The sequence below is a fragment of the Phalacrocorax carbo genome, chromosome 2, assembly GCF_963921805.1.
Source record: "Phalacrocorax carbo chromosome 2, bPhaCar2.1, whole genome shotgun sequence".
Classification (NCBI taxonomy): Eukaryota; Metazoa; Chordata; class Aves; order Suliformes; family Phalacrocoracidae; genus Phalacrocorax; species Phalacrocorax carbo.
In genome coordinates, this window is record NC_087514.1 from 46,278,992 (window position 1) to 46,291,045 (window position 12,054).

A 12,054-nucleotide genomic window follows, 5' to 3' on the forward strand; every position below is an offset into this window, starting at 1 on the left:
CAGTGCCCACTAGCACCCAGAATTTGCTCTGTACTGAAGACATTAATGCACTCAGTATTCTTTTTAATATGAACACCTTGAGTTACTTCTCCTCCTTAACCCTGTTGAATTTTTTTTCCCAGGTTGGAATAATTCTTATTTCTCTTTTCTGTACTATTATCAAATTTTTCTAATGCAGATGTCATGATGTGAAGAAAAGCCCATATGCCCAATATTTTTCCATATTTTTCCAAATATGTTGGCTGGTCCAATTAAAAAAAAAAAATGCATCCCTTTCTACAGATCTTACTTGTATCCTTAGACCACCATAGTTACAACAACATTGCTAAGAGACAGGAACAGTATGCACTATTTTCAGTGTTAACCTCCCCAGTGTCAGATAGAGGTAAAAACACCTCCTTATGCTACTCACAACTCCCCTTCTTATATATCAAAGGACCACATCAGTCTTTTCCCAGAACATCTCACTGGGAACTCATGTTGAGTGACTTGTCTTCTTTGACCTCTAAATCCTTTCCAGAGCTTTCTAAGACACAGTCTTCCTATTGTTCAGAGAGAAACTGCTAACGTTCCCAAATATACTATACCTATTACACTAGAAGAAAAGTTTTTGCAATTATTTTGGATGGAAAAAGAGTCCATAACCAAGTTTCCCAAAATCAGTGTAAGAAATATCCACCAGAAAAAAATTTAAAAATTAGGGAGGCTGAACATACTATACTAATCTTAATACATTAACATTTTGCTTTGATATTGTTGGAGAGATGGAAAGAGTAGAAATGGGACTTCACATGCCAATTTTAATGATTTATTTTTTGGAGTGCAGGACAGCAAAAATATATGTTGCAAAGTTCTGTAATTTCCCCTCTTCTTTCCCATATTTTAGGCAGGCTTCATTCAGTAGTACTGATAAGCAAGTCTTATATGTCTGAAGACAGTGAACTGAAATTATGTGAACCAAAATAAAAAGCCAGATTGAAAATAGGAGGCTTGGCTTCCCTTTCAGTAATCGTGGTAGTAAAAATGAATTCATATCTCTTAGAGAAGCTGAAAGACACTCAGATTAACAACTTTGATGGTCTCAGAGAAAATCAGATCTGTAACCACTGAAAACATGTTTTAATATTTTTTCATTGCATTGCATATTGCTCTTAACTAAATTATCTCTTCCAGAGTTCTTTTTATTAATCAATTCCAACTCACCTAACCACTGTCAGTTTTGCTAATTAAAAATTCAGCTGTGTGACACTACACTCTTTTGCATCTATAATGAAATCTAATAAAGACTGAGGAGAAAACTAGTAATTTTCTTGTGGGAAAACTATGGCTAACTTTCACTGGGTCATTTGACAAAAAATTAAAACTAAGTGATGCTCATTTTGGCGATCACATACCAGGTCCTGGGACAACTATTCTGCCTGCAGAGGAGCTCCTTGAAGAGCTGTCTGTCTCCAGGAAAGGACTTAGAACGCTCAGCTCCCATCAGATGAGAAGGAACTTGCTATGCCAAATCCTAACTTTGAGGAAAATTTTCAGGGAAAAACCTCTGAGCAGCAAATACAGAGGCTTTTAGAGACAGTCCTGTTTGTCTCTTGCACCGCATCATTTATCAGACATAGCTAGGTTTAAAAACAAACAAACAAACAAACAAACAAACAAACAAAGAATAAGATGACGGTGAAGAAAAGTTGCTGTAGAAAGGGAATGCTGATCAAATTGCTGTTGAGTGAAGCATGCAGACAGAATAAATTTTAAATTTAATCTTTGTTACGGTAGTAGTAATAAGCAGTAGTACGATGCATTAAAGATTTGATTTTCCTTTATAGCTTGTCTAAGAATATGCAAATTACCCTCAAGGAAAATGAGAATCAAGCCATTTAATAGAGAGAAACTAATGGGTATTCTCTGTCCTGATGGTTCTAGCTGAGTTTAAGGGTTGCAGAGATCTGACTCTGCAAACGCTAACACATAGAAATTAATTACCTGGATCAAGTTATTTTCATGATCAGAACCCAATAATGGCTCATTTGTACAGCTGTTAATATTAAACAACAAACCCAATAAAAAAATGAAGTTAGAAAAAGTCTAAGCTGAACCTGAGGCAGTACATAAATCTGCTGAGACTGCAAAACCAGCACTTATGGAGGAAGAAAGCCAAGGGAGGCAAGCTAGGCTTCTAACTATGGAAGTTAATTAGCTCTATTTTTAGCTAGAAGGGGATTTCTGTTTAATATTCAGCCAGGTTTTAGGTTACAATGATTTAAGATTACAGGCAAAAAAAATGTACCTGGTAAATTTAGTTTAAGGCCTTAAACAAAACAAAACAAAAAAGTCTAGATAAAATACTAAGGCAGCCTTGAGGATGTAAGCATGCACCCATATGCTCCTTCCAGCCATACTTGAAAAAATATTTCTCATGAGATTACAGACAAAGAGGGATTTATTAGTAAGAGATAATTCTCATGCATTGCACAATGCATTCATCTTCCTCAGCTCAGCACTTTTTACTGAATGATAATGTCAATAGCGTAGGTTCTTACTGGTGAAAATTACATATGCATGATGCCTCTCAATTTTAAGACTATAATCTTAAAGGGTTTGACTCTGTATCAAGTCATAGTACAGTACTGTATTGCATCAGTAATGCAACACAGTTTCTAACGTGGGTTCATTCCTGCTCTGAACGGTTTTTAGTTCAAACTATTGATAATGAATATGAGAGGGATTTGCTTTTGATTTTTACAGTTTTGGGAACAAGCCCATTGGAAAAGTCATCAGTTAAAGCTGCAGGTGCACATCACCTCTGAAGATGATAACCTAGAAGAAAAGCTATGGTCCCTCTGAAGTCAATATGATCTCAGAATTACAGGAGGAATGTTCAGGTACAATCTTTGAATATGAAAAGCAAAACTTTTATCATAACTTTTAGATGGAGCTAGATTGGTTCATGAAAATGCTCTGTGGTGTGGTTGCCTGTGACAGCAGAGGACTCTTGCCCTACAGGTCTCGTCCAGTCTTATATTCCTGCATTCACTGGAAAACACCCATTGATGTCCCTGTACCTGGGAGCTCTCCATGGGTCCTGAATTTGACTGGGAATCTAGCTCTTCAGAATTGAGGTCACATTCGATAATACAGCTTTTAAATCTTCTGCTTCTTTAGTCATGAAATAGGTACACCAATTATGTACTACACTAGGCAATAGATTTATACATACATTTGCAAAAAAAATCAGTGATAGGGACAGAAAAAATGCCATATCACTTCACTGTGTCGAGACACAGTGACATTTGAACACAAAACAAAACATATAGCAAAGGAGGGTTGAGAAAGAGGAGCCAGTCCTAGTAGTCATTGACTGAACAGAAATCTCTGGCAATCTTTAGCTGGGATTGTCAGACAGCTCTAAGGAAATCAAGGATAGGTATCTTTATCATTGAGCAATTAAGCTCGAAGGCAGAAGAATATACTTGTGAATGCCATCTCTTTAACCATGCGTGATAAATTGTCTTCACCCTTTTTCCCACTCCTGTTCTCCACCCATCCCATCTTTTTTTTAAGTGACTACACCCTTTCACCTGCTTCACCCTCACCCCTTGCCAGCTTCAGTGCTTAGAGCAATTCAGAGAGCCCTGCCAGCGAACCTCCAGCTCCGCTCACTGCTGTGCTGCTCCACCTCCTATCTGCTGCTCCGCGACCTGTCTGAAGAGCCAGGGTTTGGCAAGGGGGCAGGTGAAACAAGCTGAGAAGGCAGATGGAGGGAAGCAGCAGGTTCCCAGCTTGTAGCACACAGAATAGGACTTAACTTTTCTCCCACGAGACCTGAGTAACCCATAGGTAGCTGGAGTTGCCCTCCAGTCACTATTCATTTTCCAGAGAACATCAAAGGTCTAGCATACTACATTATGCACTGCTTCTTCAAAAAAAGTGAGATGCTATTGAAGAATCTGGTAAATGCACAGCATTTTCGTGATAAAAAAATTATAATTGCCAATGAAGTAGCATTTAATAATAATAATAATAAAAAGCTCTGAGGCATTCTAAGAAAAGAAATATAGGACTAAGAATCCTTTTGTAATATAATGCACACCCCTCACTCAATAATATGTTAATGAAATTTATTTAATTAATTAATGGATGTTAAAGAACATTTAAACATACTGTGCCTTTGGCTATCACAGGGAAATATTCTGGTCAATGAATGCAATCAAATTACTTGAGGTACTGCAAAGAATTTTTTTTAAAGCAAGCATTAAAAGTTATCTATTAAAAAAATAATGCTTCAAATATGAAGAATAAGTACCTTGTATGTGGAATGTTTGTGTCTGAGGTCACTCTTATTTAGAAGCTCACTAGTTAATTGCAATTACAGATGAAAAGCTTTTCATTAACACTCATCTTTGGGGACATAAATAATTGCATTTTAAAGCCACAGAAAGTGCTGGCTCCAAACCAAACCAGGGTACAGGCAAGTGGTCCCTCAGATCACAGCAACTAAGCACAATACTGTATGCTATATATATATGATGATAGCAACAACCGTACAAAGCGTTTCACAGAAAGTCACATTCGCCTAAATTTGCTAGTGCACTAAGACACAGCAAGAATTTTCCCCATGATCTTGAATGAGAAATGTACAGATCTTTTTCCAAATTTTATTTTCCAGTTGAATTCTTAGAAAACAACAATAAAAAGTTACAATATCAGAAGGAAAACATACTGTCTATGGGTCTCATAGGAAAAGTATCAATAGCATCAGTTTTGCTGGAAATTTCAGATAGGACAAACCTCCTGGTCTTTTGCTTGCAGCAAATAATCATCTCTTCCAAAATCATAAAACTTTCTGGAATGCCAAGTTACATGAAGAAAAATTAGATAGGAATCATGTTTATTTAACTTTTATTTAAAGATAGCAATAACTCCTTTGCACTCCTTGGCAGCCTACGGCTGCTTACAAGTTACACCTGTAACTTCCATTAGGTTAATAAGATTATACGTGCTCATTAACCCTCACCGTATTAATGGCTAATTATGTGCTGTCTTATTTAAAAGTGGATGCCCCCATGCAGGTTGGAGGGGGTGGTATAGGAGGGGAGAGAGGATGAGCTAATTAGAGAAAAAAAGTTTATGTGTCTGAAATGAAAAGGTTAAGCTGTATCTACAAAGGGTTCTTAGAGGTTAAATATTTCAGGTTAGGAGGATATTCATCATAGTATATTTAGAATAAATGAATGTGCAGGTGGAATAAGGACAAAGCACTTATACTGCAACTTGCAGCAGCCATTCACTTTAAAGATGCTCCTGATATCACAGTGAATTTCTTTAGTGCCAGTTTAATCTTCTCTCTAGAGCACTCATATATGCCCTGTAGCATGTAAAAGCACAAAATGTACAACAAATCTATTCCCAGCTTGCACTCTGACTCAGTATTAAATTCAGGTCATTCTAACTGGAGTTAGACAAAATTTGCAGCTACAGTCCCTTTTCAGAATAGAGGTGTTGAAATATGTTGTGTAATGTGCAGCCATTTTACACAGTTATTTTGTGTAGAGGGAAAGTAAGTATATTTTAAAGCATCTTAAGTATCAATATTATTTAACCATTTAAGCACTTTAATAATCTTTCAGTGTGAAGCATTTTGGTCCCTGGATTAAAGAAAACTTTTTTTCAAAACTCTCCTGAAGTTATTTCTCAAACAGTAAAAAAAATGCCTCAAAATCTTGTCCAATGCCTTTTTATTTGGTTTTTTTTTAAACTGCTAGTGAGCCAAATAACCCATCCTTCACAAAGTCCTTTCTCTTAAGTAGAGAACTACTCAGACAGGACTTAGCCCACTGAACCCCATTTAATCACCACCAGCAAAGCACAGTTATGGTGTCATGCAAAAGATAATGTCACTGAGTCTCTAGGCATGAGAAAGATGATTTGTTTGACTTGATTTTTTTTCCTCATAGCACTGAGAAATCCCTTTAGGCAAGAACTTTTTTTTTTTTTTTTTTTGCTTTGTTTTAATTTTTCCTTAAGCAAAAAGGAGTGGGACTCATTTGTTAGGTGTGTGAGACTTTGCAGGTCTGGTTTTACAATACACCATTTAGTCTTTGGTGAGGCTTGTTAAACCCTGAAAGAAAAAAGTCATGCATTGACTGAGTGACGCCACCCTGAGGTTGATTCCCAAGGGAAAATAAAGACTTGGTCCTGCCTTAGAATCGTTAGGGTGACCGAGAACACCTTCTAGCAAGTGATAGCGTACCAAACCTTGGCAAGCTGCATAATAACAGTAAACCCAGTGATCTAATTATTCACCTCTAATAAAAAGGGCAGGGTTCCATGGGAAATCAGGAGAAGGCCTGAGAATTACACCCAGCAAATACATTTCACAATACAAACGGAGGCAGTTTTCAAGACTCTAACCTGGGAAAATTAACTTATGAAGCTGTCCTATGCATCCACTGTGCCCAGTTCAGAACAATTTCACATTTATGCAGGGAGGCTCTTCAAAGCACCAAATTATCAGCCTTGAACGCCGGGTTTAAAATATCACTTTAACCCATTGTGGCTCAGAGATCTTTAATTTTTTATTAAACATGGAAATACATAATATAAATATATGGATAGATATAGCATAGGAATTTAAACTAACCCCTACTGACCTGTGAACATAACAGAAAGTCACAGGTAGAAAAGTAGTATCTTTTATGTATGCCAGTGAGACAGTCAGCAGCACTCATGATGGCATATAAAGCCTTTCCCCAATATTATACTTCTTTTTCATGACCACTTATTCATTTTTTATTCTGTATAATCTAGTGTGATGCCATGTACCAAGTTTTTGCTGTGTAAAGGTATGAATTTCCAAATATATCCCTAAATACACACTGAAAATATTTGCATGTTCATTCATTTGTACACCTAAAACCTTGGATTTGTTTGCAAAGCAATAGCTACACATGCCAAAGAAGTGACTGTTCTATACCCGCTGTACACAGAAAAATAGAATTTTCTGCAAGTATATTTCAAACTGTGGAATATTTGAACTGCAGCCCAAGTAATTACCTGAGCAGTCTACTGGGAATGTACATACTAGAACAAGTTGTAAAATAATCTCTTCCAAATAGCTATTAAAAACAAAATTACAGATCCTGGGCCAGATCCTCAGCTGTTACAAATTGGTAGCTGTTACAAGTCTCTTTGACTACATGTGTGCAAAGTTTGAACTCCAAGAGAAATTTTACAGTAAAACTACAAATTACTGAAAAATGAGGTTCAGAGTAGAAACACAGGTGGTATTCTCACCACCTCCTTCAAACTCCTTTAGGCATTTAGCTTGGCTTCTCTGAATCATGCCTGCCTCCTCTACATCAGCAGTATGAGGAATCTGGGTTCCTCCAAACTGCACCTTAACAGATGAGTAAAGTAGCCTCAGCCAGACAACGTAAATGCCCTGAATACCACAAAAAAAAGGTCATGTCTTCTGTCAGTATAACTGAATTGCTAGAGAGACCCTGCTTTCAATTAAAAAAAAAAGTATCGAGCCATTTCATTATAGAAGTTGTGGTTATTTGCAAAAGCAAATCAGTTGTTGCACCAATTTCTGCATCACTTTCTAATTTCTCTGGGATTCTCTTAATTAAAAAGTGTTCTGAATGATGTCTTGCTGTCTATAATAAGAAAGATTTTTATTTTCTTCTAATGATGGTCTAAAGCCTGTATAGTAACCAACTGACTAACACAGGGAAATCCCAATCTTTCAGCTCCATTGTATAATTTATACAATATGTTCAACACTTTCCCACATAATAAACGTGGGAATCCCTTACAACCAGTCCAAGGTCTGAGGTTTTTTGTATGAATCATGTTTGCTGCATCCTGGCTTTACCACACCCCCAACTACTACTGCTGGGAGCCAAAGAGTTACTGCAATCACCACTGGTAGGAGATACCGTGTGCAAAGGCGTTATTTACAGGAGGATGCAGTGAAGATGAGAGCCAGAGCCTGATAACTTTATCTCAGGGGTTACCTGGGAAAGAGTCCTCTAGGTCTATTTAGGAGAGAAACATTAAATAATGAATAAATTAAGAGATATTATCATTCAATTATTACTTCTTGCTATTACAAATCTTTCATGTAACCCTTAGCCAGGTTCTGTTTATTTAAGGTGATGCTCATTTGAATAGTTTGGGAAAGAAGTGCTTTCACTGTACCTGTTATTCAATTTGACAGTTCTTTGCAACACAGGAAAGAATCATGTTTGAACTTGCGCAGATAAATGTCATTGTCTTGTCTTTAGAAAAGATATTCAAGATACCTCTGATAATGTTCGCAAACATTTAGCTTCCCTGACTGGCAAATTTACTGTCTGGCAGCAACTTTAATGTAAGGGGCCGGGGGGCGGGCAATCAACAACAGGTTGCTCATTATTAATGCAAAACTGACAATTTTTATCAGCCCTCAGAAACTAATGTATTCTTTCTGAACTGTGCTCAGTGCAGGGAATTGAACCAGAAGGTTGCCTGTAGCATAGACATCTCCACTATACATTTATTCCTACTGCTTAGAGCCCTCATAGATGTACAAGCATATCATAGGGATAATCAGCTCTTGGTCTTTTCTCTGTCATATGTATTTCACTCCTTTTATACTGTATTGTCAGATGAATCCCAGCTCCACCTATTGCAATCAGGGAACAAGAGCTTGTCAAGGCTTTAGGCACTCAGCCAGATCAAATCTGAGCACCTGACCTGCTCTGAATCATCCTCTGGAAGAACCTCTTAGATACACACCTGTCTGTTGACTCCAGACAGAATAAAATCTAAAGACTTGTCAGCTAACCTAGCCACCTAAGTCAGAATCCGGATTCTGAATGTTAAATAAAGCCACTCACTCTTACGGGGAAAAAAAAATAAGGCAGAAAAGGTCTGTGCTACATTCATAAGAGCAAGTTTTTACAGCATTTCCCCCTCATTAAAGCTATTTTTTGAAAGGGTAGGACAAATTCATAAAAGGAATTGCTTTTGCACTATTATGCAAAGGTGCACTAGCCACAGTCCAAACACTTGTTCTGTTAAGTACTGGGAGTTTGCCTTGTCTGCATTTACTGTACAAAACAAGGGGGTCAGAAATAGGAATCCTGAGTTTGGTTCTTATCTGCATCACTGATTCAGTTTGTAATATTAAGCAAGTCAAGTAAGTGGTGCCAGCTAGGCATCACAGATTTTCCCACATCACAGAAATGCTGTTTGGCTGAATTAATTTATGCTTATGAAGCACTCAAACTTTTTATGAGAAGACAATGTAGTAGTATGAAAAGGAGTTTCTCATGGGTTCCAGACTAGCTGGGATCCATAACACTGTGGCAATCAATCAGCAGTATTACAGAGTGAGAGCACTGTGCCTCCCTGAAAGACAAGCGTACACAAAAGTTAAGAAATTGTTTATTCCAGCCGTAATAGGAAACTTTTGTATATAATTTCCCTGCTTACTCAGAGGCACTGTAACATCTGTCAGGCCAGTCCTAGCACTTAGCATGCAGATCTGAGCAGAGGAACACATGCCCCATTTCCTGATAGCAGCTCACCCGCCAGTGCTGCCAGCTCAGTGACCACGCATGAGACACCAACCTCAGTTCCACCAGTGTACAGTTAGACTTCATGGACCAAATCCAAATTTGCACAGGTGTAAATGAGAGCCACCCAATCTGTTCAATGCCTTTAATGAAATTTCAGCACTGACTGCGTGGCACTCCCTCTCTTTAACCATTCAAGAAGTGATAAGGACTGAAGCCAAAATCTCATTACCTTCCATGCACTGCTTGAGACACACAGTGGTTTGATCAGCATCCTTCCCTAATGTATAAGCAGCTCTGAACTTCATTCCCCCTGCCTCCCTGCCCATTCAGACAGTGTCAGTCAGCTCAAATGGCAGTCACCGCAACATTTAGAGTTGTTTAGGGGAATGATGTTTAAGGGGATGAACACTTTTCTTTCAGATTCCTGATTTCAGTCAAAATCTATTCAAGCTCTGCAATAGAAAAACGGCAGCTCCAACTGCAACACCACCAAACCACTCTTCTTTCTTGTATTTGTTCCTAAATCCTGTTCATTGAGTTGTTCTCTTCTCCTGGGTTTATACAACTGTGCTCCTCTCCACTTTTGCCCATAAATTTGTAAGCTTTGGGCATCTGGTAATGTCCAGTGCTGCCAAGTTTTCGTATGAGACCAAGCGAGCTCAGAGTGCCACAGTGACAGAAATCACTGTAACAGACATTTAAAATATTATACCTCCCTCTTACACAATAGGGACACTTCTCCCAGCATAATTAAAAAAAAAAAAAAAAACCAAACTGAAAAAGCTTAGAACTATCTAAAATTATGTATTTTAAGCCAGTTAGGAAAGCTATGCAGTGGTTTTAACTTTTATTCTTTACACACCTACCTGTGTTCACATATCTATACTTCAGAGTGTTTTATCACCTCAGTCATAATTTAGAATTTTTAAAAGGCATGCAGTGCAAGATACTGCAAGTGATTGCAGTCTCTTTCTATCATCCAAAGACTTTGGAAACATAAGCAATGATGTATTCCTTATCTGCTGTGTTTCCTTCTCTTTCTATATTATAATACATTTTGCACCCTGACAGAGGATTAATCACCTGATGGGAATACCACAGGCTGCAGAGATCTGCTGGGAAATATATTTCTGAATGACTTCACACTAGTCAGAAGTTCATGATGTCTATGATTTATTGTCTCTGGTGAATTTCTCATTGCTGTTGAGAATTTAAACTAGTTCAGATGCTCCTAGTGATGAGGCACAGAAGGCAAATAACAAGGCCACAGTAATGTCTGTGAAGCTCAAATTTGGAAAACAGCTTTTCCAAAACATGCAGAGAAATTATTAATTTAGACCTAAGGAGGAGAAGAGCAGCTTTCTTTTCAGGTGTTTCCACATTCCTATTTGGCTGTGCCATAAAGCCTTATACGTAGCAAAAAGAGAGAACTGTAGCCAAAACCTGAAATTCGCCCTCAGTTTTCATCACATTTTTACACAACAAACTACCTCTCAGCATACTTCCATGTAATAAGATACACACATGGAAGAGAAGGAAAAAACCAAGCCCAAGATGTCAGGACTGCTCTTTGGCATGTTCAGGTACCAACTGGTGTCAGAAAAAGAGAGCAGCTTGGGTAACCGACACTGTTGGACAGATGGGGTTTATACACCCAGGAGGGTAGAAAGGCTCAGTTGGATCAGTCAAAAGCAAAGGCAGATGGCAACATGATACAGATTTTACCTTGAATAAGGATTTCAGGTACAGACCCCTGATTAAAAGGAGTGAATATAGCTTGGCTGACGTCGCTCAATGTTTCAACTCATTTTTAAAGCAATTTGTATTTCTTAATATCCTCCTCATTGCTCAGTTTTGATATTCAGTGCAATGCCTTCTCTTCAGCCTTGCATATGGTTGGGATCGTGATTCATTAGAAGAAGAGTTTACTCACACAAAATAAGCACTTAACATTTTGCAACCTCTAAACATACTTCAGTGAAATACACAAAATCTTTTTTGGCCCAAAAAGACTTTAAAGGTTGTCTTCACTCAGCAATGGTATAAAAGGACTAAAAATATTCAAGATACTTGCAGTGTTTTAGGTGTTATAAAGTAAACCACATTTGATCATTTGCAAACGAGCAAGGGTCTGACTCCTGATTTGCCCCTGTGTAAAGGGGCATAAACCCCTACTGTTCTGATGTGAACAACTGCAAATAACAATGCTAAGCAAAAGTACTGGAAAACTATGGTTATCAAGCAATCAACCAAGCTAATGAGTCAAGCAGCTATTTCTCCGTAGTCATATTTATATAAACGTGAGAGAGATTTGCGGGCACGACAAAAGCAGAGAATCGACCTAAGGCCTGACCTAGGAGAAAAGAAACAGGAAAGGGAAGCACACTGGAGATGACTAGGTTAGGCTTTCTTCCCTCTGTCATTCCCCTATATTCTGGATGTGCCTGTCCTCCATTTTGAGAATTTATGTGTTCCCCTGCAATGAAGA